This window comes from Athene cunicularia (genome assembly GCF_003259725.1).
Source record: "Athene cunicularia isolate RWA chromosome 15 unlocalized genomic scaffold, athCun1 chr15_part1, whole genome shotgun sequence".
NCBI lineage: Eukaryota > Metazoa > Chordata > Aves > Strigiformes > Strigidae > Athene > Athene cunicularia.
Window position 1 is genome coordinate 14,544,460 of NW_020799121.1, and position 17,650 is coordinate 14,562,109.

General features: G+C 41.8%; 1 protein-coding gene across 1 annotated transcript in view; it reads left to right on the forward strand.

The window, feature by feature from the left end:
• The first annotated feature begins 6 nt into the window (after positions 1-6).
• The window catches only part of MYO1H (myosin IH), a 52,862-nt gene continuing 35,218 nt past the window's right edge, over positions 7-17,650 (forward strand). Inside the window, exons 1-8 of the mRNA XM_026859988.1 lie at positions 7-130; positions 524-708; positions 1,310-1,452; positions 4,047-4,268; positions 5,335-5,501; positions 5,660-5,719; positions 12,504-12,690; positions 15,356-15,477. The gene's annotated coding sequence lies outside the window, so the exon portion shown is untranslated. The remainder of the gene's footprint in view (positions 131-523; positions 709-1,309; positions 1,453-4,046; positions 4,269-5,334; positions 5,502-5,659; positions 5,720-12,503; positions 12,691-15,355; positions 15,478-17,650) is intronic.

Genomic DNA, 17,650 nt, shown 5'->3' on the forward strand with positions numbered 1-17,650 from the left:
GCCACCCCCTGCCCCTCCGCGGGAAGGTGCCCGGGAGCGGCGGCGGCAGGTTTCCCTCAGGCGGGCCCGGCGGCGGGCAGCGCCCGGGGAAGGGAGCCGGGGCAGGGGCCGTCCCGCCGCCGCCTCAGCGGTGAGGGGCCGCGGCGCTGGGCTGTGAGGAGACGGGGGGCGAGAAAATGGCGGGGAGCGGGGGCGAGGAGGGAGCGCCGTCCCTGCCCTCGCGGAGAGGGGACGGCTCCCCCCGGGGGCCCGCGGCCGCGGAGGCCGGAGGGTTTTCCTCGCTGTGCGGTGGGCAGAGGCGGAGGGGAAGCGCCTTCTCCCTGGCAGGGAGGGAAGGAGCCCGCGGAGCAACCGGCCATCCCGGGGGACTGAGGGCGGCGCGGCCGGGAGAGCCCTGGGCAGGCTGGGGCCCGGGCTGCGGGGTGCCTGGTAGGCGTGGGCACCTTTATTTACCTAAATTAATACATAAACAACAAATCGGAAATAGAAGGATTCTGACAACCATACTTTACTTTTTCACCAGAGGATTTTAAGTGCAGCCTGGCCGTAAAGGCGTGAGCGCAGGGCAGCGTTACCTCCAGGTACCAGAGACGGGGTCAAACACCTGCACCGTGGTCAGCCCTTGTACCAGCGGAGGCTCAGCCCCAGGAGCTTGCTGGGTCTTCTTGAGACCAGATTTTTCTTCCTGTTAGCCCATCATCAAAACAGGTACCGGCCCGGCTTGCCGTGACAGGTGGCCTTTATGTAGAAGCGGTTTGAAATCAGTGGTGAAACCAGGTGGTTTGGACCCTGCGTAGCAAGGCGTAAATGTGGAAATACTTTAAATATACTCGCAGAATGAAAACCCAGATCTCGTGAGAGATTTATTTCCATGTGCTTGCTAGTTTACCTCATGGTATGGAGGGAACGAAACATGAGGACAGGGGCGATGCTTGCTTCTGCTGTTAATAAGAATCTGTTTGCTTTGATGAGCATCAGATCCCTCTCTGTTAATTACTGTCAATAGAAATTGAGAGTAATCAATACTTCTCAGCATCAAGGCCTATACCAGGCACATCTGGAGAACCAAAAAGCAGAATAAAAGAAAAAGTCAGAGTACTGCTAGAGCCTAAGGCATAGAGTTTGCACAGTTGCAAGTGTTCCCTTAATTACAGTGATTATGTTGTGTTGTTTTTGTAACTTATGACAAGGTCATCATACAGTCATTATATACTTACCTTGTAGCTTAAAAAACACTTTTTAAAAAATGCATTCCTGTATCTTAATATTTGCAGGAGGGGTAAAGGTAAAAACACACGATTTCTTTTAGACTTTCTTGGAATCTGCTCAAGCCGTTACGTTGAACTTTTTGCTCGACTGGTTTCCTTGTAGCAGGACGTTGGGTGCAGGGATTCGTTTCTCTCATTCAGGTGATTTTCATACCTCCTGCTTGGAGGGCCCAGATTGTAACAGGTAAGGAGTGGAAGGGTGGCTTATACCCGTCTTGTTCACTGGGGGAGCTTAAACTGAAACGTGAAGGGATAAAGAGCTTAGTTCTCCAAACAGAAGAGTACACAGTAAGTTGCAACAAGGGAAGTTCTAGTTAAAAATTACGAAGAAATTTTTCGCAAGGAGGGTAGTTCAACACTGTGGCAGGGCGCAGAGGGATGGCGAGTCTCTGCCCCTGGAGATATTAATAATTTGAGTGGACAGATCTCTGAGCAAATCGGTCTTTGGCCCTGCTTTGAGCGGAGGTTTGGAGCAGAGGCCTTCGGAGGTCCCTTCCAACCTAAATTACTCTGTGACTCCGTAACGGTGGCGTGTAATACTTCTTGGGAGACAGGCACATGGATATTTGCAGGCTGGGGGTTTTGTGACTCCTTAGAGCAGGTGGTGGAGTCTGCCAGTTGCCAGCTAAAACAATGTTAAAATTACCAAACAGATTTAAAAGCAGAGTTTGCTCAGTAAGCAGCAGGCCTTAGAAGTTACCGTGCATGTTTTTGCTGTTACATCCCCTGTATTTTTTTTCAGAAATTCTTTTGACTGTTCAGTGTTATGTCAGCTCAGAGTTTGAATACAGGTAAACTGCAAATGGATGATTGGCTTTAGAGAGATCGACTGTAGCCAGTTTGTCCTTGTTTTGGGTGTTATCTCCACAGTTAATGTTACACTGGAGATGTTAGGCTGTCCAAGAGAATAGTATGAAAAGGAGTATTAGTGTGTCTTGTTTTCTGATAGATGTTATCTAAGTTCCTTTATGTGATTTAAAATGAGAGAATACAAGATACCTTTTATAGTCTTGTCTACGTTAAGGAATAGGGCAAATTCACCTGATGGAACTGATGTCATTTTTACAATGAGTATTAGCAGAGAAATGTATGTTGGATATTTCTATTCATCCAGTTTCTACCTAATTTATTTTGGTGGCATGTAAAGACACACGTAGCCTTTAAAATAACATAATGTTCAGCAGTTAAATTCTTCCTTTCTTTGGAGTAACTAGGTTGTAGCAAATAAATAATGCAATAAAACGAGAGAGGCAAAAGAGGGATTTGCTTTGTAAAGGCACTGACTTCCTTGTGTATGAATTTCTCCTAAAATTACCTTGAATTTCTATAGACTATCATTGAAACTGTAGTAGCTTCCCTTGGATGATGAACTGAATTCATTTTGCTAGCAGCTGAGGTCATTGTAAAACAAGTTTGAAAAAAAAAAAAAAAAAAAAAAAAAAAAAAAAAAAAAGCGCAGGAGAGTTGAGGAACCCTCAAAAGCAGAGATTTATGAGAACTCTGTGAAGACTTTGATGATCTCTGTGTTCCATCTAGTCAGGCTGTAAAATCAAAATATTTCCCCCACCTCAGACCAATTTGGACTGGAACTTGTGGCTTCTATGTTGAACTCAGTGTGGCTGAAAAGCAGCTTCATGTTTAACTCATCATCTTTTCTGTCAAAGGACATTAGTGTGTACTGACCCTCAATCTTCTTACTCCTCACTTGGCATGTTTTCTGATTATAGTTTTCATCCTTCTTCAGCTGAGTATCTAAAATGTGTGGAGAAAATAACGATGTGAATGAAGATCAGTGCCCTCTAGTGAAACAGGGCGCTTCTAAAAGCGGTTAGTGCTGCTTAAAAAGGAATAATTTCCTTGCACACTTCAAGCCAGCTTTGTTTTATGTGAAAGAGTGGATTCTTTAGCTCCTCCTTTATTTACCCAGGGCCTTTACAATTCATCCCTCCATTCCCCTCTGTACAAAAGCGAAATATTCTATTTACACTTTAAACTGCAACTTCATCGTGCATATTCTAGAAGGTGGGAAGTACGTTAGACTTCATCCCCCCCCACCGGCGCACAGATTCTAAGTTGGTGTTTGTATTCTTTCCCTCAGAAATAAAAAGCAGCTATTTCAATTACCCAAAGGTTCTTTTCCCAAGACGTGTGCATTCATATCTGAATGAAACTAATGCGCAAGCGGATTCCCTACAACCCATTTTAAATACAGGAAACTTTACAAGCTTCCTCCTTCTATTACGATGCAAAAGCACTGACCGTTTTTTTTTTTATTTTAGAATACTGTATCGTAACAAATTATACTTAAAAATCATTTAGTGTGAAATTGCAGATTAATCCCATGAGGATGGGGTTTTAGCACTCGTCTAGCCACTTGGGAGCATACAGATGGTGAATCTGAGTTGTACAAAAGGCACAATCACTGATTACATGCATGGATGTAACGGACAAAAAGGCCTTCCTCCCGGCTAAGGTAAGGAAAACATGCTGGAGGGGCTAGTGCCTGGCTTGTTCAGAAAAAGCTACATTCTAAAATGCCTTTATTGTTGAAAATGTTCATAACATGCATCACAAACAGAGGGAAACCTGCTTCTTACTCCCTTTAGGATCCCATTTTTACTTTCTAAGGCAGTTACTCTTTTCTCACTCTTTTGTTGCTGTTGTTTTGTTTTATTGCATCTTTAGACAACAAACAAATGGTGATTCCTTTAGAAGGAGTTTGGCAGCTTCTCTCACTGTCCTTGTTACTGAAACTAATGCCTGCTGTTCTCTGTTCAGCAGGGAGAAAGCTGTCATGCTCTGATTGAAGTACTGGGAGTCTGCCCCGTAAGAAATTAATCTTCATCCTCATGAAGATGATACTGCTGCCCTGTATAGCCATGAAGTTAAAACTGCCATCTGACCTACTCACTGATTTTAATGTGAAATTCTTAACACTTAGGAACAAAATCCATCATGCTGTGTAATCCATCACAGTGCGTCTGGGTTCGTTAGGGTAAGGTGTATCATCAGAGGGAGAAGTGTTTTTGCTGGTATCCTGACTTAATTTTTCTAAGGGTTAAGATGTAGTTTTTAGAATGCAGTGTTACTGAATAATTCTGAATTTTAGAAAAAAAAAATAGTTGGGGATGGCTGCTCCGTTTATCTCAACTCCTCTCATTATATGTCTTTTAGAATTTCTGTAAAATGCTGAACAAAAGTATGATTTATAATGTCTTTTGAGGCTGAAACCATCTCCCTGCTGTAAATTTGCAGAGTGCCTGGAAAAATGAGCCTGGGGCTTCTAAATACCACTGTAACAGAAAATAATCCAGAGCCGCTGTGATATGTGCCTTAAGAGCTGGCAGAACCACAAAACCAGACCCACTAGGACACACAAAGCCCTACAATCTGTTTATAATTTAGCCACTTAAACCTGAGCATAGCACAATTTTATCTTTGTGAGTGGTCTACAAGAATATTTTGCCTTGATACATGTCTATTTTGGGGCGAAACGTAGTTTATAGATAGTGTAATTGTGCAGCGCAATGGTTATTATATATAATATTACGAAGCAAGTGTTGTGACAAGAGAATTCTGGTTGGCTGGCGTGTTTTCCACCACTTCGAATGTCCAACGTAATTGCTCTTATCACAGGCTGTTAGCAAATTTTAACCCTCAAAATTTTATTAAGGAGAAAGTGATCTCGGAGAAATGTAGTTTCAGTATATTTTTACTGAGCCTCCAGCAAAATAGTTACTTTCAGGAGTACAGTGTCTAATGTGGGATTGTAGAAATAAGAAAAATTAGGACCGAAGCTAAAATTGCTTCCTTGAACCATTCTGTTGTCTGTAGATGTCGTGTATGACAATTAGTGTCAGCGTGTGCAGGAGGTAATATCAATATCCTCTTCGTAAAACAGGTGGGTGTAAAAACCTACTCTGACCCTTAAATTTTGATGGCCTAAATTTAGACAGTGAAGTTAGAACAAATCCCTGTACGATATAAGCACAGCATTAATGCTTTTATTTTGCGTTTTGGGGATAAAACTCATACTTTTACAATAATCTTTTTTTTTTTAATTTAGAGGGAAATCAATATGCTGCTGACTGAGGGATATAATTTACGTTGTCGTTGGAAGAGACTGTTTCAGCAACAGATGATGCTGCATATAAAAATATTAGTTTTGATCTCTGTTGCTCTCCTGCAGGCTGCGGTTTATTTACAGCTGAAGAACACTGCAGAGAGTCATGTGTAGGTGTCACCTATTTCTTCACCGTAGCAACGAACTTGTCCTAAAATATGTATTTCTGATTGTTTTCAGCAAATCTGCGTGGATTGCGTTGTGCTGATAATGGCAGTGAATGCTTTCATGTATACCTATGCTGACATAAAATTTTTCCTTTTTGTAGATGAAACGATAGGGAAGAAGAGAAGAGGAAAACTTTGCAGCTTCCTGCTTTCAGCTTTGGGTAAATATACAACTTTTTGTCATAGAAGCAATGAGCGTTGAGCCCATGTGTACTTTGGGAAATGCGTCTCTGAGGGGCTGTTTGTTGCCTCAGTTGGAGACACAGCTGAATCTTCAGCCCTTGAAAGATTAAATTGGTTGTGTCACAGAGTGATGGACACCCGGAGCATGACTGATTAGTGGCAGAGAGCCCACTTTGGTCCACCTTGCCTCGCAGCAAGGCTGCTATGATGTCAAACCTTGGCAGAGCAGAATTAAGTTTGCCCAGTCCATTAGGCTGAGCCTCACGGAGAGGCTGAAGATCACAGTCTGGCCACGCTTAAACTGATATTTCTTACGTAGAAATGCCAGTGACAAGACAACAGCTAGGGAAAGGCCAAAGTCTAGCTTGGGATTTAAAGTTTTGCAGAACTCAAATCTCCTTGATCACATTAGGCTTCTTAACCATGACTGGGAATACTCAGTGGAGTATTCTTCAAGGTTTCTGGAGAAAAACTTTAATAACAAATACACCATTTTTTCTTGGTTTCCGCAATATTTTCAGCGTATACACTGACACGTTTTACCTCAAAATAAAAATAACACCCGTAGGATGTCAGGGTAATACTCTAAATATGTAAAGCCCAAATACAGTATGATAAAGAACTTTCATAACCCGTGACAGAACGATTGCTTTCCATTTTCTAGCTTCTGTAAATCTTAGGTGAACACATAACTGGTTTTACACCTGTATCGTACCTCATAAAAGCAAATCTATGTTCCTGCCAGTCGGTCAAGAACATCGGGTGTTTTCTGGGATTCCTGGTTCTGAGGGTGGAGTATTTGCATAATTTTACAGGTGAAAGTATCCTGCAGAAACCCACACTGTGATAATCCCTTTGAAGTCAGCGAGACTATCGACAGGAGCGAGGGTAAGCACATACATATTTTTCTCAGGACCTAAGACTGAAAAGTTAAGATTCCTTCTCTTAATAAGGCCATCATCAAATTAACATAATGAAGAAGTAGTCGCTTCTATTACGCACAGCTTCTCTAGCAGGTATCCTGCTACCTCAGCACCTCTGTTCTAAACAGTACCGCAATTTAGATGAGTGTTGTTTCACATTTACAGACATCTAATTAAACCATTTCTGCACCTTCCCTGACCAAAATTCTTAATTTCAGTAATTAGAAGACACCACAGTACAGACACGCTGTTTCATCAGATTTTAGGCTATGAGACTTAAAACTAACATTTTCAAAAGCATTTCATGGTTTGAAAGAATGGTCAATTAACCTTCGGTTTCCTGTGGGGAACCCTGCAAAGAACTGTCAACAGTTCAGTTTAGAGAGATTTGTCCAGTGACCTACAAGGCCACTAAGTTCACGAATGCACGTACCAGTGTCATCATAGATTTGTTTCCTGGGTTACTATCACGAGAATAAACCAATTGTTCAGCAGTTTCTGCTACAGTACGTAGGTGACCCACTGAACAGTGGGAAGTGCCTCGGTGCTACGATGCCCTCCAGTACAGCCTGTTCAAAGCTAGCACAGGCAAAACGAAAATCTCTGGTATCTTCAAGATGAATTATGTGTCTCTTCCTTCTTCCTTCCATAAGTTTTTTTTTTTTTTTAAGATGAGGCCGGAGGGGAATTCATAGACTGCCTGCTGAGTTTCTTTGTATTTCGAATTCTCTTCAAATGGCAGTGTAAGATAAACGTCTGATTATTCTAGTGGTGACAGTCTTCAGATTTAAGTGATAGCAACATCTCACTTCTTATTCCAAATTAAGGGCATTCTGTGGAGCAATAGGAATCGATTCAGGGGATGCACGTGCTGAAGAAAGTCAGGCGTACCCATTCTGAGCCCTGCAAGAAAGATTACACCATCAAACTAGAGTGAGCTGATTTTATTGTGAAATTGAAAAGAAACCAAGGGTCTAGTCCTGGCCACTGAAGCCAAAGAATTTCTGGTTTCATGGGGACAGAATTAACCATAGATAAAATTATCTTCTGTGTAGGATTTGATACATGGAAATTGAAATCTAGCAGTTGGCACTTGGCTTTGCTTTTATTTCAGTGCTCTGTAAGTGCAGGGTTGTAGCACCATTTTGGAAGCTGCGTGGAGAAGTGATTTTTTTTTTTTTCTTTTACTCAGCATCAGAATGTTATCCCTGGCCAACTTGGCAAATGGATTTTGATGTATTTGTGCTCATCCTTACTGGTTGCCAGTTGTGTGGATTATTTCAGTGCTTTCCTACGCATGACTTTGAATGCCATGAATCCTTCTGTGAAGCCAAATATCTAATTTAAAATACCAGGCAACTCTAAATGGTGGCACTCTGCCATCGGGTGAAACGAAAATAGTTCAGTGTCATGTGAAACGTGGAGTTCCGACATTAAATCTAATTTTCCCGGCTTTTGTTCTTTTGTCACACCCTTGGCACTTAACACAAGCGTTGTTGGAGTTGTTGCTTCATGATTGTAACTTTCTAGAGTACAGTTTAAAACACTTTGGTTGATCCTGTGTGATGGTCCAAACTTAAAATTTTAATACGTAATCAGGAGGATTTGCTTAAGCATCGTTTTGAATGCACATCTCTGTTCGAGATTTTCTTCATCGTTGTCTGAAGTAGTTCAGTTTATTACACAGGGCTCTGATTAGAATATATATTGTCATATTTTATCCATTAACATAGGAATGTAGCAAGAAAAGGCTTCTTTAAACCAGAAAATATTTACATTTTAGTGTTCCCTAAAAACGAAGAAGTTTCACAATGTTTGCAGAATGTCTTTTAGTGTGTAATGTCAGGGTTTCATTACCTTCCTTTCAAGTTATGATTTTAAAAAAGAAATCTAGTCCAAATGCCTTTTCTTACCATCTTTTTCATTTTTTCATTGTTTCCCTTGAATATTGAGAACTGGTGCCAAAGGTTCTTCTTACTCCCTCCTATATAGCAGAGGGTCATTTTTGAGCAGCTGAGGGAATTGAATAATTCATTCTTTCTCATGGTTTTTATCTTCGATATAGGAAAAGCAGTTCTGAAGAATTGGGACTCCGGGCATGCTCTGGTCTCCGGGGTGCAGGGGAGCAGCTTCCTCACCCCTGCCTGTGCCACCTGCTCCGATCCCACAACATCCCCTGTTGCTCGCTCCAGGCTACCGCCCTGCACCCCTCCTGTGGGAAGCTGCTGCCAGGCAAGTCTGGAGAGCTGGGGGGAGCGGGTTAGTGGGAAAGGAAATGAGCTCTGGAATAAAGAGCAAAAATAGAGCTGGAAACAGAAGTTAAGTTCTTCATTCAACGATTGCAAGTAACATCACAAAGTGTATGGAATACCCGTCGTGGGTCTATTAGAAACATTCAGATTTACAGCATGGTGTTGAAAATGTAAACTTTGGTCCCTCAAATGTTTCCTATTTGGAATTTATCACTAAAATGACTGATTAGTTCTGTTAAGCAGATAGTGCCATAATGTGGTTGTCAGTGCGGTGGTTAACTCTTCTGTAAAACAGGTAACACCCCTTTCTTTTCCTATGCTAGGGCTTCTTTCATTAGTTTCTATAAAACTTTCAGATACTTTGATGGAAGAAGCTGTAGAAATGAAAAATGTCATCATCATTTGCTATTGCAATGAAGGAAAAAAAAATTAAATTTCCTCACAGAAAAAGATGTCGTTGTATGAATTCAGCTTGGCCCAGTTCCACAAATCCTGATGATCACTGTTCAGAAAAATAGGCTCTGACTTTGAAAAAGTTGCAGAAAGGGATCTGTAGGCAACCTCTTCCAGATCAATTGTCTAGGAAATGCGATATCTTTTTGTTATGAGTGCCTTGAACTCCCTTCAAAGTTGTGAATTTAATTCAGCCACGTTTTAAATCTTCAGTATGCTAACCCACTTTAGATTTCTGACATAAGGAAATGAATGTCATTGTTAGAGTTTTTCACCATGCTTACATTTGTCTTTCAAAGGTGCCACATACCTGTGAGACTCACAGGATGAGACCAGGACAGAGGGATGTGAAAATTTCCCAGAACACGCATCTTGGCATTGACCAAAGTCATAGGGCTCAAGTGAGAATCAAGTTAGCAAAACATTTGATTCTTCCAGTGAAAGGTGCAAAAATTAATATATTCCCTAATACTTGGGAGGGTTTAAAATGCAGAGAGAGGTGTGGGTGTGTATGTATCTATGTATGCAGGTGTATGAGTACAAGGCCACAGAGATCCCTCTGTAAGTTATTAGTTATCTTCCACCGTCAACAATTTGTGTAAATAACAGGTCCTTGCACTCATACCCCTGAATTCCCACCAGAGACACACAGCTGTGCATCCTAAGAGCAGTTTTTTACTGAGTGCAGGTAACACCTGCTACAAGTAACAGAATTCTCCAAACCTTCAGTGCTTCTGATTTCCCAAGTGCTGCATGACGTGAGCTGGATATACTTCAGACTGAAGGAAGTACAGACATTCTTCTATTAGTTTTTTAAAACTATCATTTCTGAGGACTGTGATTGAAATCTACGCCCTGTTCTTCTGAGTGCTACACAGATGCAGAGGTAGTCATGGCTCAGGCACCAAAGATCTTCCTGCCTCTGTTGGTTGATTCCCATCTGAGTGTGGCCACTGAGCAGCAGCCAGAGGTACAGTCAAGTGCAGGAGGTTGTCACCCAGTTGTTTCTCGGTGCTTTCAACCCAAAGGAGACACTGGAGGAAGGGAGTAGTTGCTCCTCCGTTGTATTTTAGCAGTGACGTGTTTGTGTTGTTCTAATGTGGCCATAGAGTCCCCTCATCAGGTTCTCTGTGTACAGGAAGGGAAGTGTGAAGGAAATTAATGGGTCAAATTATACATTTGCACATTCTTTCAGAATAAGTCACGCTGGGGAGAAGCTGAAATGCTCAACTGTTCTTTCTTTCCTCAGAAGTCACAGAGAGCAGATTTAAAATGCAAAGCATGACTTTGCAGGCCTGTACATGTCAGGGGGGAGGGGAGCAGGGGATAAAATGCCATTAGCGGCACGTTGCGCGAGCATCGTTAGACATTGAGAAAGATATCATTAGATTAAAAAAGTGTCTTCACAGAGAAACAAAAGGCGAGCCAAGGCACGGGGCGTCAGGATTGCCCAACTCCCAACTTCAGAGTCATCGCTGTTGACAATAGATGCGCAGGCAAGCTTCGCCTGGGAGAGGCTACCAGTCCCAGGCAGGGTCCATGCCGTGCTGACAGACACTGACTGTCATTCTAGCCGAATAAACAGTCAACAGGGCTCCACGTCTCCCCCTCGGTTCAAGATTAATTACTCATCTAAAATGACAGCTACTGTCTAGTGCCTAAAAGTTGTCAGGCACCGTATCGCCCATTCATGTTTCTTCAAGGACAAATGGTTTCATTTCTCTCGGGCGCGTTTCTGAATTTGTCTGACTGTTCAATTACATCTTTGAAAGTGCTTAGCAAAAAGCTGACAGATTTCTCCTATTTTTATTGCTGAGGCTGAATAGGAAGTAATCTGTTCATCATCTGTAATGTCTATCAAGACAGCTAGTTTCTTCATACATTCAAATTATCTTTCCCGGATTTATTTTTTTATAACACTTCAGTAAAATAAAAGCTCAGCAATTTTGCTACAATCCTTGGAGCATTCCCTAAAAAAAAAAATATTGATCCTGCTAAACTCCTGAAAATTGGCGCTGGAATAAGAAGTTGGGCACCTATTTTTCTAGTTTTATTTTTGTCTTGACGAGTAGGTTTAACCTTTTTGCACTATATATTTTGTTGGTCTAGAACGGGCCGTTTAATGGTTAGATGAATTCAAAAAAAAAAAAAAAAAAAGAATCTGTTGGAGTTATTCATGTGCTTTTGGATTTGATTTACTTCCTACTTCCTTATTTAATAACTAGGTTCCTTAAGACTCCTTAAGCTTGAATGACCCATGTTTTGTTGCCGGGTCTATTCCAATGACCCCTGCCAAGACCCCTGCCCCAGTTAGTCTATCAGACAAAAATGAATCTATTCCAGGAGCTATCAGTTCCCATTATCTCTAATTGAGCCTGACAGGTGGAGACAGGCCTCATTATTTTTAATTGGGCCTTATAGTTCTAGAGTTAAATTAAACACAATTTAATGCAGATAGCTCATATACATTGGTATGACAGAGTCAAATTGTATTTTAAGTTTAATGAAACAACAGGTTTTGTTTCCAGGCTTTGCTTTTACGTAGTTTTACTGCTTTGAGCTCTGCATTATTTAAAACTTGCCTATTGCATGATGACATGTACATGAATTAGAATCTGACCTGATCGTGCACCTGTTGAACCTTTTCACTACACACACTTTTGTACTGAAAATCAAAATGTAGGCATAAGGTGGGGATGAGCAACTCTTTACTCTCTAATAAGCTCAGACTGTCTGAGATAGATGGCCAAGATAGTTTTAAACAGATTTACAGTCACTAGCCATGCGAATATAAGAAAGCTTTCCCAAAACTCCTGAGTGGAAGTTTTATTCAGAATCTGAACATGAAGATACCTCTGTATACCTCAACAGGGGCATCTTTTACTGCTTCGTAGTGGAGCATCTGGCCTTTTTCTATCACAAAGCAAATGTTTTTGTCAGTATTAGGTGGTGCCTTTCTGCAAAGACACCCCTGAATAAAGAAGAATTAGACAGTTAGACAGGTGCATGTTGCTCTAAATATTATAGATGAATGAATTCTCATTGGAAGGACCTTACCAATCCATGCTGATGAGGGAGCCAGTCTCAGCCCTGCAAGAGTTTGTAAGATCGTTCTCTGTGCTCGCTCTTTGCAGTGAGTCAGCAGTGGGCTGCAAGATAAAGTCAATTTTTATTGAATCTTTAGCTTTGCCAGAGTTATTGAAGCAGGTAATCTATCAACGATACTCCTCTTTGGATTAAAGATCGTGGAAGCAAGTTTCCTAATTACAGAAGGCTTTGATTAAATATTGGATTTTGAGATGCAAGTTTCCCTTTACACAGGTAAGGTTAACAGATACTTCTTTCAAAAGACATTTCCTTTAATATATTTTCATTTGCTGTAGCTCCCTCTTCAGCTTTGCTTGAAGGTCACGTAAATAAACTACACCACTTCTCTAATGAGATGTGACACACATAATCAAACTGGACAGTTTTTCACAAAATGGGTGTTTAGGAATCCAAGACAAGTATGCTTCTGTTCTGAACGGCAGGAACTCTAGCTCCTTAAGAGCTCAAACAGCTTGCATTTAGTAATTATATATTGTGTGTTTAATTAACAGATACTTAATCATGGAAATTCTGTGTCATCAAGCCTATAGGCTAGGATTGTCCTGGATAAAAAAAATGAGGATTACCCAATGTTTATATAGCCACTGTACCTTTCTAACTGCTTTCCTTGGCCTGAGCACAGGCATCCTTACCAGACCAAAAGTCAGTTATGGCTTACTTCTGGCTGTCTCTAAAGTTTCTTCTGCAGCATAGAGTAACATCTGGATGAGTAGTTTGTTCTACTGGACTGAATCTCTAGCTTTTTCTCCCTGGATTGCTTTTTTTTGAACAAAGGTGCCATCATAGATGAAAGGGCTGCTCTACCTTCATTTTTCCTGTGGGGACTGACTGTCACTTTCAGGTGGTAGATACCATTTGATTTGCTTTTCAATTTATTAATTTGCAGGGAGGCACTTTATATTTTAGAGCAACAGTAGGGAATATTTTCCATGCTGAAAGTCTACTAGGAATCTCAGGTAATACTGGTGTGACATAGTGTCACACCCTTCTCCCACCTGCAGCTCTCCTGGGAATGCTCCACTCCAGGGGCACACATTGCATTCCCAAACCCCAGCCACAAGGCAGGGCTTCTCTAACTCACTGCATCCTTCTCCGGAGGTGTAGCCACATTGCACAGAGCTCCTCAAACCACCCCATCCTCCCCCCCTGCGAATTCACTGGGGTCAGTGATGGGAAGCGGGAAAGGAAGTAGCTCAGACAGGTGGAAACTGTGGTATGGGGGAGAGGGAAGGAGATTAGCAAGGAGAAAAATCAGTGCTAGAGAAAGGAAAGGAAGAGTCAGACCAGAAGCTTGCAGGACTCAAGTCAGTGATGGTGTTCAGGCTGTAGGACAGAATCCCCTTTCCCCCATTCCAGGGAGAAAATGGAGGTGTAGGAAAATGGTATAATTTCTCCCCAAATATTTTTAATTGAAGTAAAAACAGTTACCAAAATAGTATTTTTTTTTTCAGTCCAACCAGTCACTTGAAGGTATTTCTGATAGCATCTCTAGAATTAATTTTTCATGCCCACATTCAGTATGCACATTCTACTTTAGACATAGCTAAATGCACGAGCTTCTCAGCTCTTCTACTCATTAGGTATTTTTGTTAGCTTTAGCTTGGCCAGCAGAAAAACCCTCTTTTCCTAGCACTGCAGGAGGTCCCTGCTGTGACAGGCTAAAATACCAAAAGATACAAGGGGTCTGTCATATGCTGTTGTCCTTTTGATTGAACTTGGAGAGAAAAGGCTTTTGTATAGCTTGTGGCCAGTTAGCCAGCACACTCCTAATATTATAGGCACAGATTTAGTGACCTGCATGAGAAGTGAGATTGAAATAGATTTATTACAGCTTTACATGCCCCTAGAAAAACCTTGTACCTATGTTGGGGATTTTTAATGGCTTCCTCGTGCATTAGCATGTGGGCACTGCACAGCAATTTATGTCTGAATATTCACAACAGCCGAGCAAGGCAGAGGGAGTATTGTGAGTCATATTTTACAGATGAGGAAGTGAAGCTTTGAGGGTGTATTTATGTGATGGAGTACACTGCTGTGGAAAGATCGAGATGAGGTAGACCTGAGTGGCTTGGATCCTCGAAGGCAGGCTGGGTTTTTATACACATGCTTGTTTTTGTACAGCATTACTGTGTACAATAAGCATTTTCTGGGTAAATTCACACTAGAGGCTTGTGTGCTGCATCCAGGTGTCACAAATCCTGACCCACCCTATCAGTCCCCTTTCTGTGCAGACATAAGCTCCCTAGATCGTTTATTAAATTATAATAAATGGATTTATCATTCCCAGTTATTATCGAAACATATTTGAAAATCGAATTTTGCTGGTCTAAGCCACCTGTTTGGTTTTTTTTGTTTTTCTGTCCTCATGAAACTATGATGCCTGGCCTGCTGAGCCCTTCTGGGCTGCCAGGCAGGAGAGCTTGTGCACAGCAGCTCACGCTGGAGCCGCTGGCTCCCGAGCTGACATGCGTAGAGCCAGCAGAAAGGATGCAAGACACCTTCCCTGGGAGCATAATGACCTCTTTCAGCTACAGAGCTGAAATGCTTCACGTGTCACCCCCTCTGTTGTTAGCAGTCAGGCAAAGTTAACAAAAATACTACTTCCATATCTGTTGTACTAATTAACTTCCGTGTGTTCCAGTACTCGAGTCAAGTCACAACATTGCTTGCTTGGGAAATTTCTGTCTGAATGCTTCCCAGTTTAGGGTGAAACTTTAAATCCTTGTTCTAAGAAATTAATTCCAATTTCAAGTGCAAACAGAGGGATATGCTCATTTTAGAAGAAGTGAGAAGAACAAAGGTTGATTGTATTGCATGGACCAATGTAAAAGGTATAGACAGCACTTTGTCAGACATTATTTTTTATGTTTTTTTCCAGAATGCCAAATCCACGAGAAGACCATGAGACCCAGGCCATGGGAAGGTGGATTTTCCTGTTCCAAATACTTCTCTGAGTGATGCCAGTAAAAATTCAAATGTAAAACGAGGCCCCTTTTACAGGTAGCAAAACTGAGGCATTCAGTGACTTGTTCAGTAGGCTGTATCACATTGGCACGATTTCTCATTTGCCTTGTGAAGATGAACTTTTTAATGGGATACCTTCATCATACCTACACCCCCTTGTTGCTACACAAGTTTCATGGATTGTCAAGGCCATACTGGATTGATATTAAAGAATTATAAGAAGAAAAGGCTTCTGTTTATAACAGCCCCTTTCTTCAGGGTTTTAAATCTTAAGGCGTGCTGACTATCCAGGGGACTGCCCTGGCTCTGTCAAGTAGTTGTGTCTATTGATGGCTCATCTCCCGCTCAGCAGTGCTGAGATTGCTGGCTGGGCCTTAGATGCAACATGAAAATAACGTATTCTAACCTTAAAGTGACAGAAGAGCCTTTGCATCTGGAAATATTCGTCCTTGTGTGATGGTGGTGTTAGTGAGGCGCGGCGTGGTTTGGGGAGCCTCACAGAGAGCAGGTTGCAGGTTTGCTGTATTTTACCCGGATCAAATTATCTCCTGTTCCCTCTGGGGTTTTTTTGTCTGCTTTGTTTGTTTCCTCTCAACTGGCTTGAGAAAGAATGTGAGTTATAAACAAAAGATGTCAAGGATTTAATTTAGCTAGTCAAAAAATACTCTTTTCAAATGGTAAAACTGAGGCTGAAAGAGGGGTCTGAGCTGGCAGTTTGAAAGGACTTTTTCTCAGTGCTGTTTAGCCAGCACTGGCCCCAGCAGGGATGGGAGAGACTCGGGTCTGAAGCTGATGAATCTGCCCTGTGCTATTTCTGACACAGCACCACTATTAGACCTTGTCTGCTAGCCTGCTTTCTTCTTTAAATAATATGTACCGGGAAGCCCCACAAAATTCACTGGCTGGCCTGCAGTTACGTGGAGAACAGATTAAGAAGGAAAACAAAAGTATTTTGGAATTTTTAACAGAGCAGTAAAGCAGTCCTGTTTATTACTTGGGATGTTTGGAATTAATGAGTTCAGGAGTGAATAATTGATAACCATTTTAACACAAGCAAGAATTCAATTAAATATGAAGAAGAGGAGGCTGGGCATGGGGTAAAGAATTTCTCTTTCCCTTTTGACTGCAAACAATCCTTTCGGATCTGGTCACTGAAGACAACTGACAATGAAATGGGTGTGTGAAAGAGGAGGAAACCAGATATTATGTTACTTAAAAGTCATTCATCATGTCACAGACAGGCAGGAATCTGAACTCCTGAAATAAATAATCACTGAAGGTGATCTCTCTACACAAAGGTACTGCAGCATGAAGCCACTTCCAACCACTAAAATATTCCTTCTGTAATTAGGCCAGGTACCCAAGTGCTGTGCTTGCAGTATGTCTGAAGAAGAACAGGACACGTTAAAATGATTTCCTGGGTGAGACACCTCTGCAGGCTGTCTGCAGAAAGGAGCTTACTGCTCTGTCGTGCAGGTGGGAACGCAGGGCAGTGTGCTCATCTCTGGTTTTGTCAACGTGGGTGCTGGAGTAAAGCAGGGTTCTGGGTTAAATTCTCAAGCCTGAGTTGCAAAGACTGCTTGAAGAGCCCCATTCATATCTGCCCATCGTAGCACCGTGGCTCCAAGTACAAAATTAATTGTCATTTTGCATTTGTTAGCACAGAATATTATTTCCTTTTGTCTTTCAATTCCATACTCATTTTTTCACATCAAACAGTACAGGCCAGTTTACTGAAAATATTGTCTGTGTAAAAAGAAAGTGACTTTGGGATGAGGATGGGCACAAAAACTTCTGTCAGGAAAATAAGTGATTGTGAGGGATCGATACAGCATGCACTTCCCCGAGTCTGGGCATCGTGTTTTGGTTTTCCATCTCTCACAATGCTCAGTGATACACCCAGCTCTGGCGCTGCTGCCTAGCCCTGCAGAAACTAATGAATTTTCCTCAACGTTTCTGCCCCGAGGCCAATGATACACCTTCATATGCTTTTCATCTATGTATTATACTGTGTCATATTATATTAATTTTTTTAATTTTCCTCTCGCTTTCCTGAAAGGTGTCTAAAGATCTAAACTGAGTGGCTTTGCAGTGTTTGTCAGCATTTCCTGTGGTGCAAGTGTACGGTGGGGCTACAGAGGGTAGTCTGTGGGACTGTTAGCCTGACCCTTTGCTGCTGCTGAGTTTTCTGATGTTAGCCCTCCTCACT